The sequence below is a fragment of the Erpetoichthys calabaricus genome, chromosome 7 (assembly GCF_900747795.2).
Source record: "Erpetoichthys calabaricus chromosome 7, fErpCal1.3, whole genome shotgun sequence".
NCBI classification, from domain to species: domain Eukaryota; kingdom Metazoa; phylum Chordata; class Cladistia; order Polypteriformes; family Polypteridae; genus Erpetoichthys; species Erpetoichthys calabaricus.
Genome location: NC_041400.2, coordinates 194672106 through 194691908, shown reverse-complemented (window position 1 = coordinate 194691908; position 19803 = coordinate 194672106). Strand labels below are relative to the sequence as shown.

General features: G+C 46.2%; 1 protein-coding gene and 1 long non-coding RNA gene across 3 annotated transcripts in view; one reads left to right on the top strand and one right to left on the bottom strand.

Moving 5' to 3' along the window:
• The first annotated feature begins 469 nt into the window (after positions 1–469).
• abca1a (ATP-binding cassette, sub-family A (ABC1), member 1A) overlaps positions 470–19803 on the top strand; it is a 156567-nt gene continuing 137233 nt past the window's right edge. Inside the window, exon 1 of one of the 2 annotated variants that reach the window (XM_051929872.1) lies at positions 470–492. The gene's annotated coding sequence lies outside the window, so the exon portion shown is untranslated. Of the gene's footprint in view, positions 493–11311; positions 11640–19803 lie in introns of those variants that run through there. The other variant, XM_028805887.2, reaches the window with a different exon arrangement.
• On the bottom strand, positions 7477–9642 carry LOC114654998 (uncharacterized). The gene is made up of 3 exons (XR_003716784.2): positions 9546–9642; positions 8961–9063; positions 7477–8454 (listed from the first exon to the last, which is right to left on the bottom strand). It is a non-coding gene; the product is annotated as an uncharacterized LOC114654998 (long non-coding RNA).

The following is a 19803-nucleotide window of genomic DNA, read 5'->3' as shown; positions in this document are numbered from 1 at the left end:
CCCCTTACTTGTGAGGGGCATTTCGATTCCATTTACTGAACTGATTGTTTGGATTCGTTTTTAGGGATGACTTATACTGTAATTCTTTTGGGATCCCCCCTGATCTCATTTCTCAAGTTTATAATGTAGGAATGGGACAAGGCAAAGTCAGAATGTTGGGACACCTTGTGGCAAACCCCGTCTAATAAATAAAAATAATAATAAAAATAAAAGAAACGCCTGTTCAATGTCAGGCACCGGAGTCCTCTTAGATGACTGGCAGGAAGAGCCGGGTCCAGATGGATGAATCCGGAGATGCCCTAGCCGTCAATCAACCGTTTTAAATAGAGAGGAACAGATAAAAGCATTAGAACACAGCGCCGTCACTTTTGGGGTCCTCCCACCAGAATTCCTCGTAGCTGGAAGAGCCGCCATCTTGGTCAATCATCCTGAGAGGACGATAGTCAGAGGAAGACTCGTTTTGTGTGTATAGGGGACAGCTGGAGGACTCTAGTGAGTGCACTTCAACCTCCGCTCCAGGGGTTGGCACTGTGTCCTAATGCTTTTATCTGTTCCTCTCTATTTAAAACGGTTGATTGATGGCTAGGACACCTCCGATGTCACTTCTGGTGACCATCCACCTGGACCCGCCTCTTCCTGTCAGAAGCTCCGCCATCTTAGCACAGTTCTGAGTTGAACTCACGTCTGAAGACGCAATAATTGCTGACTTTTTTTTTTAATCTCACTGAATCCAATTATATGGGGTGGCCAGGTTGGCACCCCGACTCTTTATTGTCGTCCTCTCTTTCTGAATTTACAACTTTGCTGTAAGGTGCCCCAGTGCTTTGACCTTGCCTGTTGTCTTATGTTACAATATTTAATATGCTAATTTCGTATGCCATTGTCCTGTTTACGAACATACACAAAACATAACAACACATCTACAGTGCATCCAGAAAGTATTCCCAGCGCTTCATCACTTTTCCACATTTTGTTATGTTACAGCCTTATTCCAAAATGGATTAAATTCATTTTTTTCCTCAGAATTCTACACACAACACCCCATAATGACAACGTGAAAAAAGTTTACTCGAGGTTTTTGCAAATTTATTAAAAATAAAAAAACTGAGAAATCCCATGTCCATAAGTATTCACAGCCTTTGCTCAATACTTTGTCGATGCCCCTTTGGCAGCAATTCCAGCCTCAAGTCTTGTTGAATATGATGCCACAAGCTTGGCACACCTATCCTTGGCCAGTTTTGCCCATTCCTCTTTGCAGCACCTCTCAAGCTCCATCAGGTTGGATGGGAAGCGTCGGTGCACAGCCATTTTAAGATCTCTCCAGAGATGTTCAATCGGATTCAAGTCTGGGCTCTGGCTGGGCCACTCAAGGACATTCACAGAGTTGTCCTGAAGACACTCCTTTGATATCTTGGCTGTGTGCTTAGGGTCGTTGTCCTGCTGAAAGATGAACCGTCGCCCCAGTCTGAGGTCAAGAGCGCTCTGGAGCAGGTTTTCATCCAGGATGTCTCTGTACATTGCTGCAGTCATCTTTCCCTTTATCCTGACTAGTCTCCCAGTTCCCCACAGCATGATGCTGCCACCACCATGCTTCACTGTAGGGATGGTATTGGCCTGGTGATGAGCGGTGCCTGGTTTCCTCCAAACGTGATGCCTGGCATTCACACCAAAGAGTTCAATCTTTGTCTCATCAGACCAGAGAATTTTCTTTCTCATGGTCTGAGAGTCCTTCAGGTGCCTTTTGGCAAACTCCAGGTGGGCTGCCATGTGCCTTTTACTAAGGAGTGGCTTCCGTCTGGCCACTCTACCATACAGGCCTGATTGGTGGATTGCTGCAGAGATGGTTGTCCTTCTGGAAGGTTCTCCTCTCTCCACAGAGGACCTCTGGAGCTCTGACAGAGTGACCATCGGGTTCTTGGTCACCTCCCTGACTAAGGCCCTTCTCCCCCGTTCGCTCAGTTTAGATGGCCGGCCAGCTCTAGGAAGAGTCCTGATGGTTTCAAACTTCTTCCACTTACGGATGATGGAGGCCACTGTGCTCATTGGGACCTTCAAAGCAGCAGAAATTTTTCTGTAACCTTCCCCAGATTTGTGCCTCGAGACAATCTTGTCTCTGAGGTCTACAGACAATTCCTTTGACTTCATGCTTGGTTTGTGCTCTGACATGAACTGTCAACTGTGGGACCTTCTATAGACAGGTGTGTGCCTTTCCAAATCATGTCCAGTCAACTGAATTTACCACAGGTGGACTCCAATGAAGCTGCAGAAACATCTCAAGGATGATCAGGGGAAACAGGATGCACCTGAGCTCAATTTTGAGCTTCATGGCAAAGGCTGTGAATACTTATGTACATGTGCTTTCTCCCCCTCCTTTAACCGTCACCTTATCGTGGTGGAGGGGTTTGCGTGTCCCAATGATCCTAGGAGCTCTGTTGTCCGGGGCTTTATGCCCCTGGTAGGGCCACCCAAGGCAAACTGGTCCTAGGTGAGGGATGAGACAAAGAGCGGTTAAACAAACCTCCTATGAAGAAAAACCATTTTGGACGGCGTTTTCCCTTGCCCGGACGCGGGTCACCGGGGCCCCACTCTGGAGCCAGGCCTGGAGGTGGGGCTCGATGGCGAGCGCCTGGTGGCCGGGCCTGCACCCATGGGGCTCGGCCGGGCACAGCCCGAAGAGGCAACGTGGGTCCCCCTTCCCATGGGCTCACCACCTATGGGAGGGGCCAAGGAGGTCGGGTGCAGTGTGAGTTGGGTGGTGGCCGAAGGCGGGGACCTTGGCGGTCCGATCCTCGGCTACAGAAGCTGGCTCTTGGGACGTGGAATGTCACCTCTCTGAAGGGGAAGGAGCCTGAGCTAGTGCGCGAAGTTGAGAGGTTCCGGCTAGATATAGTCGGGCTCACCTCAACGCACAGCTTGGACTCTGGAACCAATCTCCTTGAGAGGGGCTGGACTCTCTACCACTCTGGAGTTGCCCCCGGTGAGAGGCGCCGAGCGGGTGTGGGTATACTTATTGCCCCCCAACTTGGAGCCTGTACATTGGGGTTTACCCCGGTGGACGAGAGGGTAGCCTCCCTTCGCCTTCGGGTGGGGGGACGGGTCCTAACTGTTGTTTGTGCGTATGCACCGAACAGCAGTTCGGAGTACCCACCCTTTTTGGAGTCCCTGGAGGGGGTGCTAGAGGGCATACCTTCTGGGGACTCCCTCGTTCTGCTGGGAGACTTCAATGCTCACGTGGGCAATGACAGTGAGACCTGGAAGGGCGTGATTGGGAGGAATGGCCCCCCCCGATCTGAACCCGAGCAGTGTTTTGTTATTGGACTTCTGTGCTCGTCACGGATTGTCCATAACGAACACCATGTTCAAGCATAGGGGTGTTCATATGTGCACTTGGCACCAGGACACCCTAGGCCTCAGTTCGATGATCGACTTTGTGGTCGTGTCGTCGGACTTGCGGCCACATGTCTTGGACACTCGGGTGAAGAGAGGGGCGGAGCTGTCAACTGATCACCACCTGGTGGTGAGTTGGCTTCGATGGTGGGGGGGGATGCCGGTCAGGCGTGGTAGGCCCAAACGTGTTGTGAGGGTCTGCTGGGAACGTCTGGCAGAGCCCCCTGTCAGAAGTAGCTTCAACTCCCACCTCCGGCAGAACTTCGACCACATCCCGAGGGAGGTGGGGGACATTGAGTCCGAATGGGCCATGTTCCGTGCCTCTATTGTTGAGGCAGCTGACCGGAGCTGTGGCCGTAAGGTGGTCGGTGCCTGTCGTGGCGGCAATCCCCGAACCCGCTGGTGGACACCGGCGGTGAAGGATGCCGTCAAGCTGAAGAAGGAGTCCTACAGGTCCCTTTTGTCCTGTGGGACCCCGGAGGCAGCTGATAGGTACCGGCAGGCCAAGCGGAATGCGGCTTTGGTGGTTGCTGAGGCAAAAACTCGGGCGTGGGAGGAGTTTGGGGAGGCCATGGAGAACGACTTTCGGACGGCTTCGAGGAGATTCTGGTCCACCATCCGGCGTCTCAGGAAGGGGAAGCAGTGCAGTGTCAACACTGTATATGGTGGGGATGGTGCGCTGCTGACCTCGACTCGGGACGTTGTGGGTCGGTGGGGGGAATACTTCGAAGACCTCCTCAATCCCATTAACATGCCTTCCAATGAGGAAGCAGAGCCTGGGGACTCAGAGTTGGGCTCCCCCATCTCTGGGACTGAGGTCACCGAGGTGGTCAAAAAACTCCTTGGTGGCAGGGCCCCAGGGGTGGATGAGATACGCCCAGAGTTCCTCAAGGCTCTGGATGTTGTAGGACTGTCTTGGCTGACACGCCTCTGCAACATCGCATGGACATCAGGGACAGTGCCTCTGGATTGGCAGACCGGGGTGGTGGTCCCCCTCTTTAAGAAGGGGGATCGGAGGGTGTGTTCCAACTACAGAGGGATCACACTCCTCAGCCTCCCTGGAAAAGTCTATTCAGGGGTCCTGGAGAGGAGGGTCCGTCGGATAGTCGAGCCTCGGATTCAGGAGGAACAGTGTGGTTTTCGTCCTGGTCGCGGAACAGTGGACCAGCTCTATACCCTTAGCATGGTCCTGGAGGGTGCATGGGAGTTTGCCCAACCAGTCTACATGTGTTTTGTGGACTTAGAAAAGGCATTCGACCGTGTCCCTCGGGGAATCCTGTGGGGGGTACTCCGAGAGTATGGGGTACCAGCCTCCCTGATAAGGGCTGTTCAGCCCCTGTACGATCGGTGCCAGAGCTTGGTCCGCATTGCCGGCAGTAAGTCGAACCCGTTTCCAGTGAGAGTTGGACTCCGCCAGGGCTGCCCTTTGTCACCGATTCTGTTCATAACTTTTATGGACAGAATTTCTAGGCGCAGCCAGGGTGTTGAGGGGGTCCGGTTTGGTGGGCTCAGGATTGGGTCACTGCTTTTTGCAGATGATGTTGTCCTGTTTGCTTCATCAGGCCGTGATCTTCAGCTCTCTCTGGATCGGTTCGCAGCCGAGTGTGAAGCGGCTGGGATGAGAATCAGCACCTCCAAATCCGAGACCATGGTCCTCAACCGGAAAAGGGTGGAGTGCCCTCTCAGGGTTGGTAGCGAGATCCTGCCCCAAGTGGAGGAGTTCAAGTATCTCGGGGTCTTGTTCACGAGTGAGGGAAGAATGGAGCGTGAGATCGACAGGCGGATCGGTGCGGCATCCGCAGTAATGCGGGCGTTGCATCGGTCTGTCGTGGTGAAAAAGGAGCTGAGCTGCAAGGCGAAGCTCTCAATTTACCAGTCGATCTATGTTCCTACCCTCACCTATGGTCATGAGCTATGGGTAGTGACCGAAAGAACGAGATCGCGAATACAAGCGGCTGAAATGAGTTTCCTCCGCAGGGTGTCTGGGCTTTCCCTTAAAGATAGGGTGAGAAGCTCAGTCATCCGGGAGGGACTCAGAGTAGAGCCGCTGCTCCTCCACATCGAGAGGAGTCAGATGAGGTGGCTCGGGCATCTGATCAGGATGCCTCCTGGACGCCTACCTGGTGAGGTGTTCCGGGCACGTCTAACCGGGAGAAGGCCTCGGGGAAGACCCAGGACACGCTGGAGGGACTATGTCTCTCGACTGGCCTGGGAACGCCTTGGGATTCTCCCGGAAGAGCTAGAAGAAGTGGCCGGGGAGAGGGAAGTCTGGGCATCTCTGCTCAAGCTGCTGCCCCCGCGACCCGACCTCGGATAAGCGGGAGACAATGGATGGATGGATGGATGGATGTGCTTTCTCAATTTTTTTTATTTTTAATAAATTTGCAAAAATATCAAGTAAACTTTTGTCACATTGTCATTATGTGGTGTTGTTGTAGAATTCTGAGGAAAAAAATGAATTTAATCCATTTTGGAAAACAGCCTTAGTCTAGTGATAGTGTAACACAGTTGGGAGACCTGGGTTCGATTCCCGGGTCCTCCCTGCGTGGAGTTTGCATGTTCTCCCCGTGTCTGTGTGGGTTTCCTCCCACAGTCCAAAGACATGCAGGTTTGGTGCATTGGCGATCCTAAATTGTCCCGTGTGTTGGCTGGGATTGGCTCCAGCGGACCCCCATGACCCTGTGTTAGGATAAAGCAGGTTGGATAATGATTGACTGACTGACTTTGAAAACACATCTGATCTCAATGGGAAAAGAAATCCTGCTGGCTATGTCTACTGCTATGGACTGACATGTTGATGTGTGAGGAGCGAAATGTTGGCAGCCTCATTATTTGATGGAAATGATGAACCGACAGAGGGCTGAATTCAAAGACACCCCAAATTTCAAAGGGAAAAAATGATGCAGTGGCAGGCAGGCAGGCGAGTCCATTTGGCTGAAATTTCATTGACCCCACCCCATGCCTGACAACGTCCTAATGAGATGACAGATGGTGTCCTGGGGGATCTCCTCCTAGATCTGGACCAGGGAATCACTGAGCTCCTGGACAGTCTGAGGTGTCGGATGGACTGAAACATGATGTCTCACCCAGAGGTGTTCTATTGGATTGAGGTCAGGCAAGTAAGCGTGGGGTGAAGGGGGCCAGTCAATGGTATCAGTTCATTCATCCTCTCTCTACATGAGGTCAGGCATTGTCGTGCACCAGGAGGACCCAGCATATAGTCTGACAAAGGGTCCAAGGAATTCATCTCGAAACCTAAATGCAGTCCTGCGGTACCATTGTCTAGCCTGTAGAGGTCTGTGCGTCCCTCCATGGATACGCCTCCCCAGACCATCACTGACCCACCACCATACCGCTCATGCTGAATGATGATACAGACAGCATAATGTTCTCCACAGCTTCTCCAGACCCTTTTACGTCTGTCGCATGTGCTCAGGGTGAACCTGCTCTCATCTGTGAAAACGCCAGTGGTGGACCTGCCAATTCTGCTATTCTATGGCAAATGCCAATTGAGCTCCACGGTGCCCACTAGAGGACATAGTCGGGCCCTCAGGCCATCCTCATGAAGTCTGTTTCTGATTGTTTGGTCAGAGACATTCACACCTGTGGCCTGCCTGCCTGCTGGAGGTCATTTTGTAGGCTCTGCAAGTGCTCATCCTGTTCCTTTTTGCCCAAAGGAGCAGATTCTGGTGGGTCCTGCTGATGGGTTAAGGACCTTCTACGAGGGGCCCTGTCCAGCTCTCCTAGAGGAACTGCCTGTCTGTCTCCTGGAATCTCCTCCATGCCCGAGACACAGCAAACCTTCTGGCAATGCCACGTATTGATGTGCCATCCTGGAGAAGTTGGACTACCTGTGCCACCTCTGTAGGGTCCAGGAATGGCCTCATGCTACCAGTAGTGACACTGAGTGTACCCAAATGCAAAACGACTGACAAAACATTAGAGCAAGAAGATGAGGACAGGAAGAGATGGAAAAAGATGACCCGCTGTGGTGACTCCTAACAGGAGCAGTCAAAAGAAGAAGAAGAAGAAGATGAAGAAAAAACTTTATTAATACTTTCTCTTACATGAGCTCCTGCCTACATTACTCCCTTACGCCAAAGGAAATGCTCTCATTTCTATAATATTTTCAAGTAATAATAATAAATTTAAAAACAATACAATTCAAATGCTATCAGAATTTACTTAAAAGTGTTTAAACATTAATCATGGGCTAAAGGAGAATTTCCAAATTAAATGAGAGGGGTTAGTGAAGTCAAAACCAATCACCAATTTAATAGCATAAGGTAAGAGAGCACTTGGCTCTAATCAATACAATTCAAACAACTTAGAATAACACAAAGTCTTTAAATCCCACCGCTGCCACCAGTGTGAAAGCTGGATCCTCTGTAAGAGCAGGTGAACGGAGTCCACTATTTTGACCTTACTAGAATCTGCCGTCGGTTCTTCTTGGCTCTTGAGTGACCTCAATAGTGTAGCAGGGGAGTCCTCGATATGTAGAAATCAGAAAAGGGATGGTCACCCAAGTTTGTGGACTATTTGTTGATTCATTAAGTGACACAACGGTTAACATACAATGCTGAGCTACACCAACCACTTCTCTTCATTTCTACACCAAAATGAGTCAACAAATGAGTCAATAAACTTTATTAAGACTTCCTCTAAAATGAACTATTGCTTACATAACTCCCTTACCCTAAAGGAAATGCCCTCATTTCTATAACATTTTCAAGAAATAAAAATAAATTCAATAATAATGTATTGCAGTTGTTTTCCAAATTCACCTGAGCATTATTTAAATATTAATCACGGGTTACAGGAGGACTTCCAAATTATAAATGAGAGGAGATGGTGTTGGAATAAAGTCAAACCTTCACCAATTAACAGCATAAGGTAAGAGAGCACTTGGCTCTAATCAATGCAATTCGAACAACTTAGAATAACACAAAGTCTTGAAATCCCACCTCTGCCACCAATGTAAAAACTGGATCTTCCTGCAGGTGAATCGAGTTTGCTATTTTTACCTTCCCAGAATCCAGCGTTGGTTCTTCTTGGCTCTTGAGTGACCTCGATATATAGAAATCAGAAAAGGGCTGGTTAGCCATGTCTGTGGACTATTTGTCGCTTCTTTTAGTGACACAACGGTGAACATACAATGCTGAGCTACGCCAACCACTTTTCTTCACTTCTACACCTCCCCTCACTAGTTGCTCCTCCTTCCCGTATTTTAAAGAAATCAGTAAACCTTATTTATACTTCCTCTAACATGAGTTACTGCTTACGTTGCTCCCTTACCGCAAAGGAAATGTCCTCATTTCTATAATATTTTCAAGAAATAACACTAAATTCAATACAACTTTAATTCAACTGCTATCAGAATTCACCTAAGCAGTACTTAACTATTAATCACGGGTTAAAGGAGGATTTCCAAATTCGATGAGAGGGGATGGTGTTGGAATAAAGTCAAACCATCGACAAGTGATACTTCAGTCTCAAACAGCACACAGATTTAGCTTGGCTCTAATCAATGCAATTTGAACAACTTGGAATAACACAAAGTCCTTAAATCCCACCTCTGCCACCAATGTAAAAACGGGATCTTCCTGCAGGTGAATGGAGTCGGCTATTTTCACCTTCCCAGAATCCGGCATCAGTTCTTCTTGGCTCTTAAGTGACCTCGATATGTAGAAATCAGAAAATGGTTGGTCAGCCATGTTTGTGGACTATTTGTCGATTCGTTTACATACAACGCTGAGCTACGGCAAGCATTTCTCTTCACTTCTGCACCTCCCCTCATTAATTTCTCCTCCTTCCTTTATTTTAAAGAAATCAATAAACTTTATTAAGACTTCCTCTGACATGTACTACTGCTTACATAACTCCCTTACCCCATAGGGTGCCCTAATTTCTATAACATTTTCAAGTAATAACACTAAATTTAATAACAATCTAATTCACCTGTTACCCTAATTCACCAAAGCAGTATTTAAATATTAATCATGGGTTAAAGGAGGACTTCCAAATTATAAATGAGAGGGGATGATGGTGTTGGAATAAAATCAAACCATCAACAATTAACAGCATACCGTAAGAGAGCACTTGGCTCTAATCAATGCAATTCGAACAACTTAGAATAACACAAAGTCTTGAAATCCCACCTCTGCCACCAATGTAAAAACTGGATCTTCCTGCAGGTGAATGGAGTTTGCTATTTTCACCTTCCCAGAATCCGGCGTCGGTTCTTCTTGGCTCTTGAGTGACCTTGATATGTAGAAATCAGAAAATGGTTGGTCAGCCATGTCTGTGAACTATTTGTCGATTCGTTTAGTGACACAATGGTTAACACTGAGCTATGCCAAGCACTTCTCTTCACTTCTACACCAAAATGAGTCAACAAATGAGTCAGTAAAGTTTATTAAGACTTCCTCTGACATGAACTATTGCTTACATAACTCCCTTACCCTAAAGGAAATGCCCTCATTTCTATAACATTTTCAAGAAATAAAAATAAATTCAATAACAACGTATTTCAGCTGTTTTCCAAATTCACCTAAGCAGTATTTAAATATTAATCACGGGTTAAAGGAGGACTTCCAAATTATAAATGAGAGGGGATGATGGTGTTGGAATAAAGTCAAACCTTCACCAATTAACAGCATAGGGTAAGAGAGCACTTGGCTCTTATCAATGCAATTCGAACAACTTAGAATAACACAAAGTCCTTAAATCCCACCGCTGCCACCAGTGTAAAAGCTGGATCTTCTTGCAGGTGATTGGAGTCGGCTATTTTTTACCTTCCCAGAATCCGGCATCAGTTCTTCTTGGCTTTTGAGTGACCTCGATATGTTGAAATCAGAAAATGGTTGGTCAGCCGTGTTTGTGGACTATTTGTCGATTTGTTTAATGATACAACGGTGAACACTGAGCTACGCCAACCACTTCTTTTCACTTCTGCACCTCCCCTCACTAATTGCTCCTTCTTTTTTAAACAAGTCAACAAACTTTATTACTACTTCCTCTAACATGAAGTATTGCATACATTACTCCCTTGCCCCAAAGAAAAAGTTCTAATTTCTAGAATATTTCAAGAAATAACAATAAATTCAATAACAATCGAATTCAGCTGTTATCCTAATTCACACAAAGCAGTATTTAAATATTAATCACTGGTTACAGGAGGACTTCCAAATTATAAATGAGAGGGGATGGTGTTGGAATAAAGTCAAACCTTCACCAATTAACAGCATAAGGTAAGAGAGCACTTGGCTCTAATCAATGCAATACGAACAACTTAGAAAAACACAAAGTCCTTAAATCCCACCTCTGCCACCAATGTAAAAACTGGATCTTCTTGCAGGTGAATGGAGTCGGCTATTTTCACCTTCCCAGAATCTGGCATCAGTTCTTCTTGGCTTTTGAGTGACCTCGATATGTAGAAATCACAAAGGGCTGGTCACCCGAGTTTGTGGACTATTTGTTTCTTTCGTGACACAACGGTGGACATACAATGCTGAGCTACGCCAACCACTTCTCTATTCTGCACCTCAGCTCACTATTTGTTCCTCCTTCCTTTTTTTGATAAATCAGTAAACTTTATTAATATTTTCTCTAATAAGACCTTCTGCTTACACTACTAAAAGCAATTTTTTACATACAAAATGACTGACCGTTTGATGAAAATTTGCCAATAAAGAATAAAATCGCTTCAGAAGCCAAGGCTGAAGCTTACCATGTTATTAATAAGTTGACTGAAGTCGGTGATTTTTGTTTCATTCCAGCTCCTGCTCGCCTTCTCCAGCAGACGGAGAAACAAAGCGGCCATCGCCGTTTTAAGAAGTGTTTTCACGCCGCACGTGCTTCCTCTGAAAGGAGAGCTGCGCTCGCGGCCCCCCCCACCCCGCTCGCTGTGACCGACAGTAACCCTGCCTCTTCAGCAGTCTGTGGCAGAGCGCGTATAAAAAGCGAGCGGCCGGGCAAACGCGGACAGAGACTGGGAGAAGCAAAGCGACAAAAGAAGACGAAGAGAGGGGGGGGTACACACAAAACGCACAAAATAACACCCCCGCCCCCCCCAACCAGCCCGGTTCGCATTTTTAACCAGTAGAGCCAGTAGAAAGCAAAGCTAAAGGACTAGATGAGCAGCGGGACTGCGGTGTGCCACTTGCGGCGGACTGGCATTTGAGCGAGCGAGTGAGCGAGCGGCACGGCACCACACCGGAGGACGCGTCGCGCGCGAGTGGGGCTGACACCAGGTGAGCGAATGACACTTAACGGGGTCGGCGCTTTGACGTCTTGTTGTTTTTTAAATTCACAATGGGCTTGAATTGACGTCGGGGAACTTTCTGCCTGAACTCGGAATGAAGCGGAGAAGCGAAGTCTGATTTATTTGGTTTAATCCGGGCGGCTTTGTCACGAGCGTTGCGGGTTGAGCTCCGGTGGAAAAAAAACACAAGTAAACAAACAAAAGAATAAAAAACAACTGCAATACTGAAATCGGAAGAAGGAGAAGAAGAAGAAGCAAAGCGGGGCGCCTGTTTAGAGGTTTACTTCGAATCTCGCGACTCGGACAACAACCGGGATAGTGCGTGAGTGTTGTTGTTCTTATTTTTTCCGTTTTCGTGAGTGTTATTCTTAAACAGTAAAACATTTAAAGAGAGAATCGCCGATTAAAAACAAAGAAAGAAAAAGGTGACAATAGAGCTGGCAGCTGCGGCTCGGGCGAGTGTCCGTGCAGTGAATAGCGGACTCCAGCTGTCATTCGCTTTATTCCTTTTGGAAACATTTCCACTTCCACGCGTTACCCTGTACATTGTCCGTCGCCTGCCTTTGTGACGCGACTTTAAGAGCCGCTGATACTTTTGTGAGGCTGGCGTCTCGCTTTTGTTTGGTTGTTTTTTTTTTCATGTTTTTCTGTTTTCTTCTTCTCGGACTCCTCAGCTCATTTGACCGATAGTAACCTCTCGGTTTCCGCAGGCTGCAAGTTCCGAATCTGACAATAAAGTTGACACGCCGGCGCCTCGAAATAAATGTGACAGTCGCATCAACCATTTAATCCTGCACAGGTACGAAGTGGTCTGGGGTCGGGGGCGACCTTTTCAAGTTTTTGATAATAAACCTCCTTCCATTTTCGGAACCCGCTAGACGCCGGGCCTCATTCATTGAAGCAGCGGGAATTATTAATGACTTGGGCAACCGTCCCCATTTAAAAATAAATAAATAAATAAAAATAAGCCTGTTGGACTGACACAGGAATGGTCCCAAAGACTTGCCAGGATATCCTCCTGCTTTGTGCTTCTGTCTCCTGGAGAGCCTTCTGTCCCGGATAAGCGGGTTTGAACGTGTGGACCTCGATTGGGTGGACTGCTCGGTGTACCTCGAGTGCATCTGCGCACCGCACCGAAATAAAAACCCCGGCAAGGGCTACGTGGTGTAAAACTCGAGTCTATCATTTTGAAGAAAGATCACCAGGAGCCCCAAAAACGTGTTTTGTACGCGTCCATTCGTGGATAGCGCCCCCCTCAAAATTAAAAGTGTGAGGGGCATCCCACCTGCCGGCTCAGGTATGTGATGTTTTTCTTTCCAGTAGTGGGCGCCTGCTGTGATTTGTTTTCCCTTCTAGAAAGTCTTCTAGAGGTTTAGCCTTAAAAATGCAGCTTCGTTAATGGCACTTTATGGTTCTTTACTGGGTTGTGTGGTTCCTCGTGGCTATATTGCTTGACCAAACCCCAATTCGTACTGGGACGGGTTCTGTGGATGTGAAGTTGGTTCTTTGTGCTTTGGAAAACGTCTTAATATGTGAAAGAAAATCTTTAATGTATAGTAGAGTATCAAGCAGGACACTAGCAGTATCTATCTATCTATCTATCTATCTATCTATCTATCTATCTATCTATCTATCTATCTGACTCTCTATCTATCTATCTGACTCTCTATCTATTAATTATATAGTGCCTTTCACATCTATCTATCTATCTATCTATCTATCTATCTATCTATCTATCTATCTATCTATCTATCTATCTATCTATCTATCTATCTATCTATTATATAGTGCCTTTCTTATCTATCTATCTATCTGACTCTCTATCTATTAATTATATAGTGCCTTTCACATCTATCTATCTATCTATCTATCTATCTGTTATATAGTGCCTTTTCTGTCTATCTATCTATCTATCTATCTATCTATCTATCTATCTATTATATAGTGCTTTTCACATCTATCTATCTGTTATATAGCACCTTATCTATTATATAGTGCCTTTCACATCTATCTATCTATCTATCTATCTATCTATCTATCTATCTATCTATCTATCTATCTATTATATAGTGCCTTTCACATCTATCTATCTGTTATATAGCGCCTTATCTATTATATAGTGTCTTTCACATATATCAATCTGTTATATAGCACCCTATCTATCTATCTATCTATCTATCTATCTATCTATCTATCTATCTATCTATTATATAGTGCCTTTCACATCTATCTATCTGTTATATAGCGCCTTATCTATTATATAGTGTCTTTCACATATATCAATCTGTTATATAGCACCCTATCTATCTATCTATCTATCTATCTATCTATCTATCTATCTATCTATCTATCTATCTATCTATCTATCTATCTATCTGTTATATAGTGCCTTTCCAACACACCCGGACCGTCCTGATGATCCAAATGCTCACGCCTGTGTCTCTGCCTATGCGGACATCATGGTAGTTGATGGAGTGTAGAATCCTGATGTGGTTTGTCACATACATAATGAAATGAACGGAGTCTTCATGGCAGTGAGCTGTGTTTGTCACCCCGTGTTTGTCACCCCGTGTTTGTCACCCCGTGTTCGTCACCAGTTTACGCCGCTATACCTTCGCCTGCCATCTACTGGTAAAGACATTCAAAGCCGCACCTTTCATTTCTGTAGGGATGATTGGACTTGAGGAAGCCTGCAGCCCGTGGTGTGGACATCGTCTGCCGCTCGTCCCGCTGATGGCGCAGCTCTGCGCTGTCGGATCACAAGTCAGTTTTGCCATCGAGGCCTCGGTGCTCCGTCACTTCATACACGCGGATTGTTTCATTTGGTCTGCTGAGGTGAGCCACGTCAATGGCTGCTGTGTTTTAGTTGTTCGGTGCACACCCACTGAGCCTGTAATGTCGATAGCGGGGGCTTTGAGGCCAGGACCCCCTGAGCCGTGTCTGCTGATCTCCCGCTAGGTGTGACCCGTTTCTGTGGTGCGCACACTCCAATCCGCCAGGTTCACTGGGACGAGTGGCTTGAAAGCAGCAGCAGAGTCAGACTGCCGAGCGCCGAGTTAAAGGAGAGAGCCAGAAACATAAGCAAGTTTATCTTGAAATGAAAGCAAAGTTGAAGACCAAAGCAAATCCTCTCGACTCTGACGTTGCGGCACATTGCCCGACGTGCTCTCTTTATCCAGCTGAGGGAAGACTCCATTTGTATGAAATGGTGCAATGGCTGCACAGGAGCAGCGTCAGTTTGAAGGAGGATGGAGTCGGGAGAAGGAATGCAAAAGGAATAAGAAGCCAAGGTTGAACGAGGGAGGATGAGATTCAGATAAAACACTGGGCAGAACTTGGGGGGGACAAAAACTTATATCGGGGGGGGCATGGAAAGAGAGTCAAAGAGCCGGCGTGTTTCATGGAGGCGTAAAGTGGAAGAACAGAAAACCTTCTGAATTGTGAACAAGCCACAAATGTGGACAAGAAAAGGAGCGCGTGACCCCGACATTCATAAACTGTCACATGTCACACGTCACACACTGTCGGGCATCTCGCCTGGCTACAAACGGCGAGTGATGACAGCACCAATACTGGCAACAAAACCGCCACCTCGGCCTAAATCAAAAAAATCAATAAAAAACTGACCAGGGCGTTCAACTCCTTGACCCCTAAATGGAGAAAATAAAAAGAGTTTAAATCATGAGGTAGAAGTACAAAATAAACGAGAATCCTTGTGTCAGATATTTAAAATATTCCTTATCTGGGAGGATGGAGCACCACACTTCGCACCGCGTCGTTCTGTGTAGCCGCCACACGATGCTTCACATTGAAGCAGCCCGTCAAGTCGCGATCCCTTCGAAGCAAAGAGGTGCAGGGGTCCCCCGTGAACTCCCGATTCAGGTCGCACTTCTCTCTTCATAGTTGTTGTGCCGTGACCGAATCAAAGCCATCATCTCACTGATAAAGTCGAGATGCCTTAGAAGCAGGAAGGTGCGAGGGTCCCCTGTGAACTCCCAGTCGTGTCGTATCTTTGCAACGCATCGCTCTTTGCGGCCTGCTGTGCCGCACTATTACACTGAATTGGAAAAATAAGGTGGCGGGTGGTTCCACCATGAACACCTGATTCGGGCCGCACTTCGGTCTTCATAAGGTAGTTGTCGTGCTGTGACCAAATCGAAGCCGCTATTTCATCGATATAGAGTCGAGATCATTTTGTGAACTCCCAATCATGTCGTATCTTCGTAACGCATCGCTCTTTGCGGCCTGCTGTGCCGCATTATTACACCGCATTGGGGAAGTAAGGTGGCAGGGTTGTTTCCCCTGTGAACTCCCGATTCTGGCCGCGCTTCACTCTTTATAATTGTCGTACGGTGTCCAAATCGAAGCCATCATCTCACTGATAAAGTCGAGATCCCTTTGAAGCAGGAAGGTGCGAGGGTCCCCTGTGAACTCCCAATCATGTCGTATCTTCACAATGCATCACTGCTGTGCCGCACTATAAGACCGCACTGGGTAAGTAAGGTGGCGGGGTGGTTCCCCCACAAACTTCTGATCAGGCCACACTTTGCACCACGTGGCTCTTCTTTGCACATCAAATACATTAAAGTAACGGTTCCGGTTCCCGTTGCAGAACACAAACACACAAAAGGGTCCGGGAACCAGAAGTGACAGAGGGTCTGTGGTACATCACACAGGAACTCTGTGGTTCTCGAAAACAAAAGTTCCTGCACTGGGGAAAATGCCTTAAGCCACGTGTGTGCACTCATGAGGGGTTTGTTTAGAGTTAAAACACACACACACACACACACCCTTCTTCTTTTTCTTGTTCTTCCTCTTCTTCTTTTCCCACTTCTCTCTGGGGTCGATGTCCTTGATCAACCTTCTCCATTCCGCTGTGTCGCGGTCTCCAACTCCAGTCCTGGAGGGCCTCAGTGGCTGCAGGTTTTCATTCTAACCCTTTCCTTAATGAGTGACCTGTTTTTGCTGCTAATTCACTTCTCTTGAATTCATTTTAATTGATTTGCTCTTGAAGACTCAGACCCTTTCATTGTTTCTTTTTCCTTAATTAGCAGCCAAACAATAATGAGATATAATGCAGGACTAGCAAACTGTGACCATCATACAATATCTGAAAATAAAAATGGTGGAGGTCTCAGGAATGTAGATCTGCTCAGGACCCCTAAACATTTGACCAGAGCTCTTAGAAGAGTAAAGAAACAAATCCACAATTTCAGAAATGTCTGCCATTGCACAATGAGAGCAGCAACAAGCCACGGAATTAAAGAACGAGTTTAATTAACGATGAGACTCGATGCCTGATTGAGCAACTGGTTGGAGTGACATTGGTTGGAATTTGAGGCCCTTAGTTGGTCTTCTGTTGGCTCACTCACTTCACATTTCATTTCTGTTTAAGGAAAGAAATGAAGCAATTCAGAGGAACGATGGAGAAGTTCAGGGGAACAAATCTTAGAAAGCAAGTCAATTAAAAAGAAAGGAAAAGAAGTTAATTAGCAGCAAAAACAGGTCACTAATTAAACCTGCAGCCACCGAGGCCCTCCAAGACAAGAGTTTGAGATCTCTGTATTATATAGTGCCTTTCACTCTATCTATCTATCTATCTATCTATCTATCTATCTATCTATCTATCTATCTATCTATCTATCTATCTATCTATCTATCTATCTATCTATCTATCTATTATATAGCGCCTTTCCTATCTATCTCTCTATTATATTGGGGTCTCAAACTCCAGTCCTGGAGAGGCTCACTGGCTGCCGGTTTTCATTCTAACCCTTTTCTTAATTACTGACCTGTTTTTGCTTCTAGTTAACTTCTAATAATATTAATAATTATTATTATGATGTGTCAGATCAACAAAGTCAACATCACTGATCTTGAGATGGTCAATGGAGGCTCTGATTGGGGCTCTGAAGAGACTGAGTGAGGGGTCTGAGTGTCTGGGCTGGCGAAGGTCCTGATAAAAACCAACATCCAGGCTCGCAGGACCCTCATTGATTAAATATTTGAGTGGCTTCTATGTGATTTGGCTGACTAGATATTGGAGTGCCTGCCATGTGATTGGCCAATTAAATATTTGAATTGCTGCCATGTGATTGGCTGTTTAGATAGTTGAGTGACTGCCATATGATTGGCTGATTAGATATTTGACTTGCTGCCATGTGATTGGCCAATTAGATATTTGAATTGCTGCCATGTGATTGGCCAATTAGATATTTGAGTGGCTGCCATGTGATTGGCTGATTAGATATTTGACTTGCTGCCATGTGATTGGCCAATTAGATATTTGAATTGCTGCCATGTGATTGGCCAATTAGATATTTGAGTGGCTGCCATGTGATTGGCTGATTAGATATTTGAGTGGCTGCCTTGTGATTGGCCGATTAGATATTTGAATTGCTGTCATGTGATTGGCCAATTAGATATTTGAGTGGCTGCCATGTGATTGGCCGATTAGATATTTGACTTGCTGCCATGTGATTGGCTGACTTGATATTTGGGTTAACGAGCAGGCGTACCTAATAAAGTGGCCACTGAGTGTATATTTTGTACTTTTTCTTTCCTTCAGCTGTGGAGCATTTCATGCTGTGAAGCTCCTAAAGTGTTTTCTTTTGGTTTTGTGTGTTTTGATGAAGGGTCAGGTGGATTAGTTATTTGAAGTTCCAGCTTTAGAAAAGGTGCCCGGTATTTGTATTATTTATTGCAGGTCGTTTGTGCTTAATTAAAACATTCAGACAGAGCTGACGTGTCGGGTGCAGATCTAATGAGTGCATCCTGGAGTGTTTGTGTGACAAACTGTAATGTGAACACAACACATGAGAAAACAAAAAAGAAAGAAAGTGTTTTCCGTCTCATATTCAAGATGCCGACCTTCCAGAGAAGTGCATTTCTTTTTCTTTTTCTTTGCCTTTAAAATCAGGTCAGTTCACTTCGACTAAAAGAAACTTTTGAAAAGTGGCTGCTGCTTTTCACTGGCCGGCTAGCAACCATTATGTGTGGAAGGCAGCGAGGTGTCTGTCACCATAAAATGGTGGCTTTTGTGTGCTAGAAGGGCATTTCAAGAAGTTTGAAGGTTTAATGAAGGGGCCTTTTGGTGGGGGGGGCTTGGCTGTGTGGTCCCGGACTTATTGTTTGAAATCCTTTTGATGTCCATGTGAGAACCTGAGCGAGTTGCTGGACCAGCCTGTGCTATAAAGTAGACAACGGATATTTGTAAAAAGAAAAGGAAATACGACAAGTAGACAGGACAGTGGAGTCACAGGCCATTACTGGGGTACTGGAGTCGGGGTCCGTAAAAATGTGCCGACTCCACCTAGGTGTAAATTGAGATATAATGTCTTAAAATGTCTAGTTTTACTTTTATGGATTCAATTACATTAGTTTTTCTTACAGTCTTTTGGAAAGAAACATAGCCTCTTTGTTTAGTTTTGTAAGCTTAATTTAATAAATGATATAAAAAGCTACAGCAGCGTCACTTCTGCCTTCAAACCCAAACTTTAACAGTCGCCTGATGAGTCAGGCTGGCAGTGATGAAGGGCCGTCTGCTTTGTGTGTTGGGCGTTTTCAATCCACATAGCAAATACACGAGAGCAATTACAACGAGACGAGGCGGCGTCACTGTCGGAGTCGCTGTAGCGATCAGTGGGACAGTAAATCGAGAAGCTGGAGTGGAGTCTGGAGTCGGTGGTACCATAAATTGAGAAGTCGGAGTCGGTGGTACTATAAACTGAGAGGTGGAAGTCAGTGGCAGGGTCAGTGGCAGACGTCAGAGTCAGTTTTAGAATGAGTGGTATCATAAATTGAGGAGTTGGTGCCAGAGTAAGGGGGTACCATAATCAGAGAAGCTGGGCCGGAGTTGGTGGTCCCATAATCTGAGAAGTTGTGTCAGAGTCAGTGGGGGAAGTCGGAGTCAGTGGTACCGTATATTGTGAAACTGGAATGAGTTTTGGAGGTGGTGGTGCCATAAATTGAGGAGCTGGTGTCAGTACTGAAGTTGGTGGTCCCATAATCTGAGAAGTCGGGTTGGGGTTGGTGGTATCATAAATTAAGAAGTTCGAGTCGGTGGTACTATAAACTGAGAAGTTGAAGTCAGTGGCAGGGTCAGTGGGAGGCGTCGGGAGTCAGTTTTAGAATGAGTGGTATCATAAATTGAG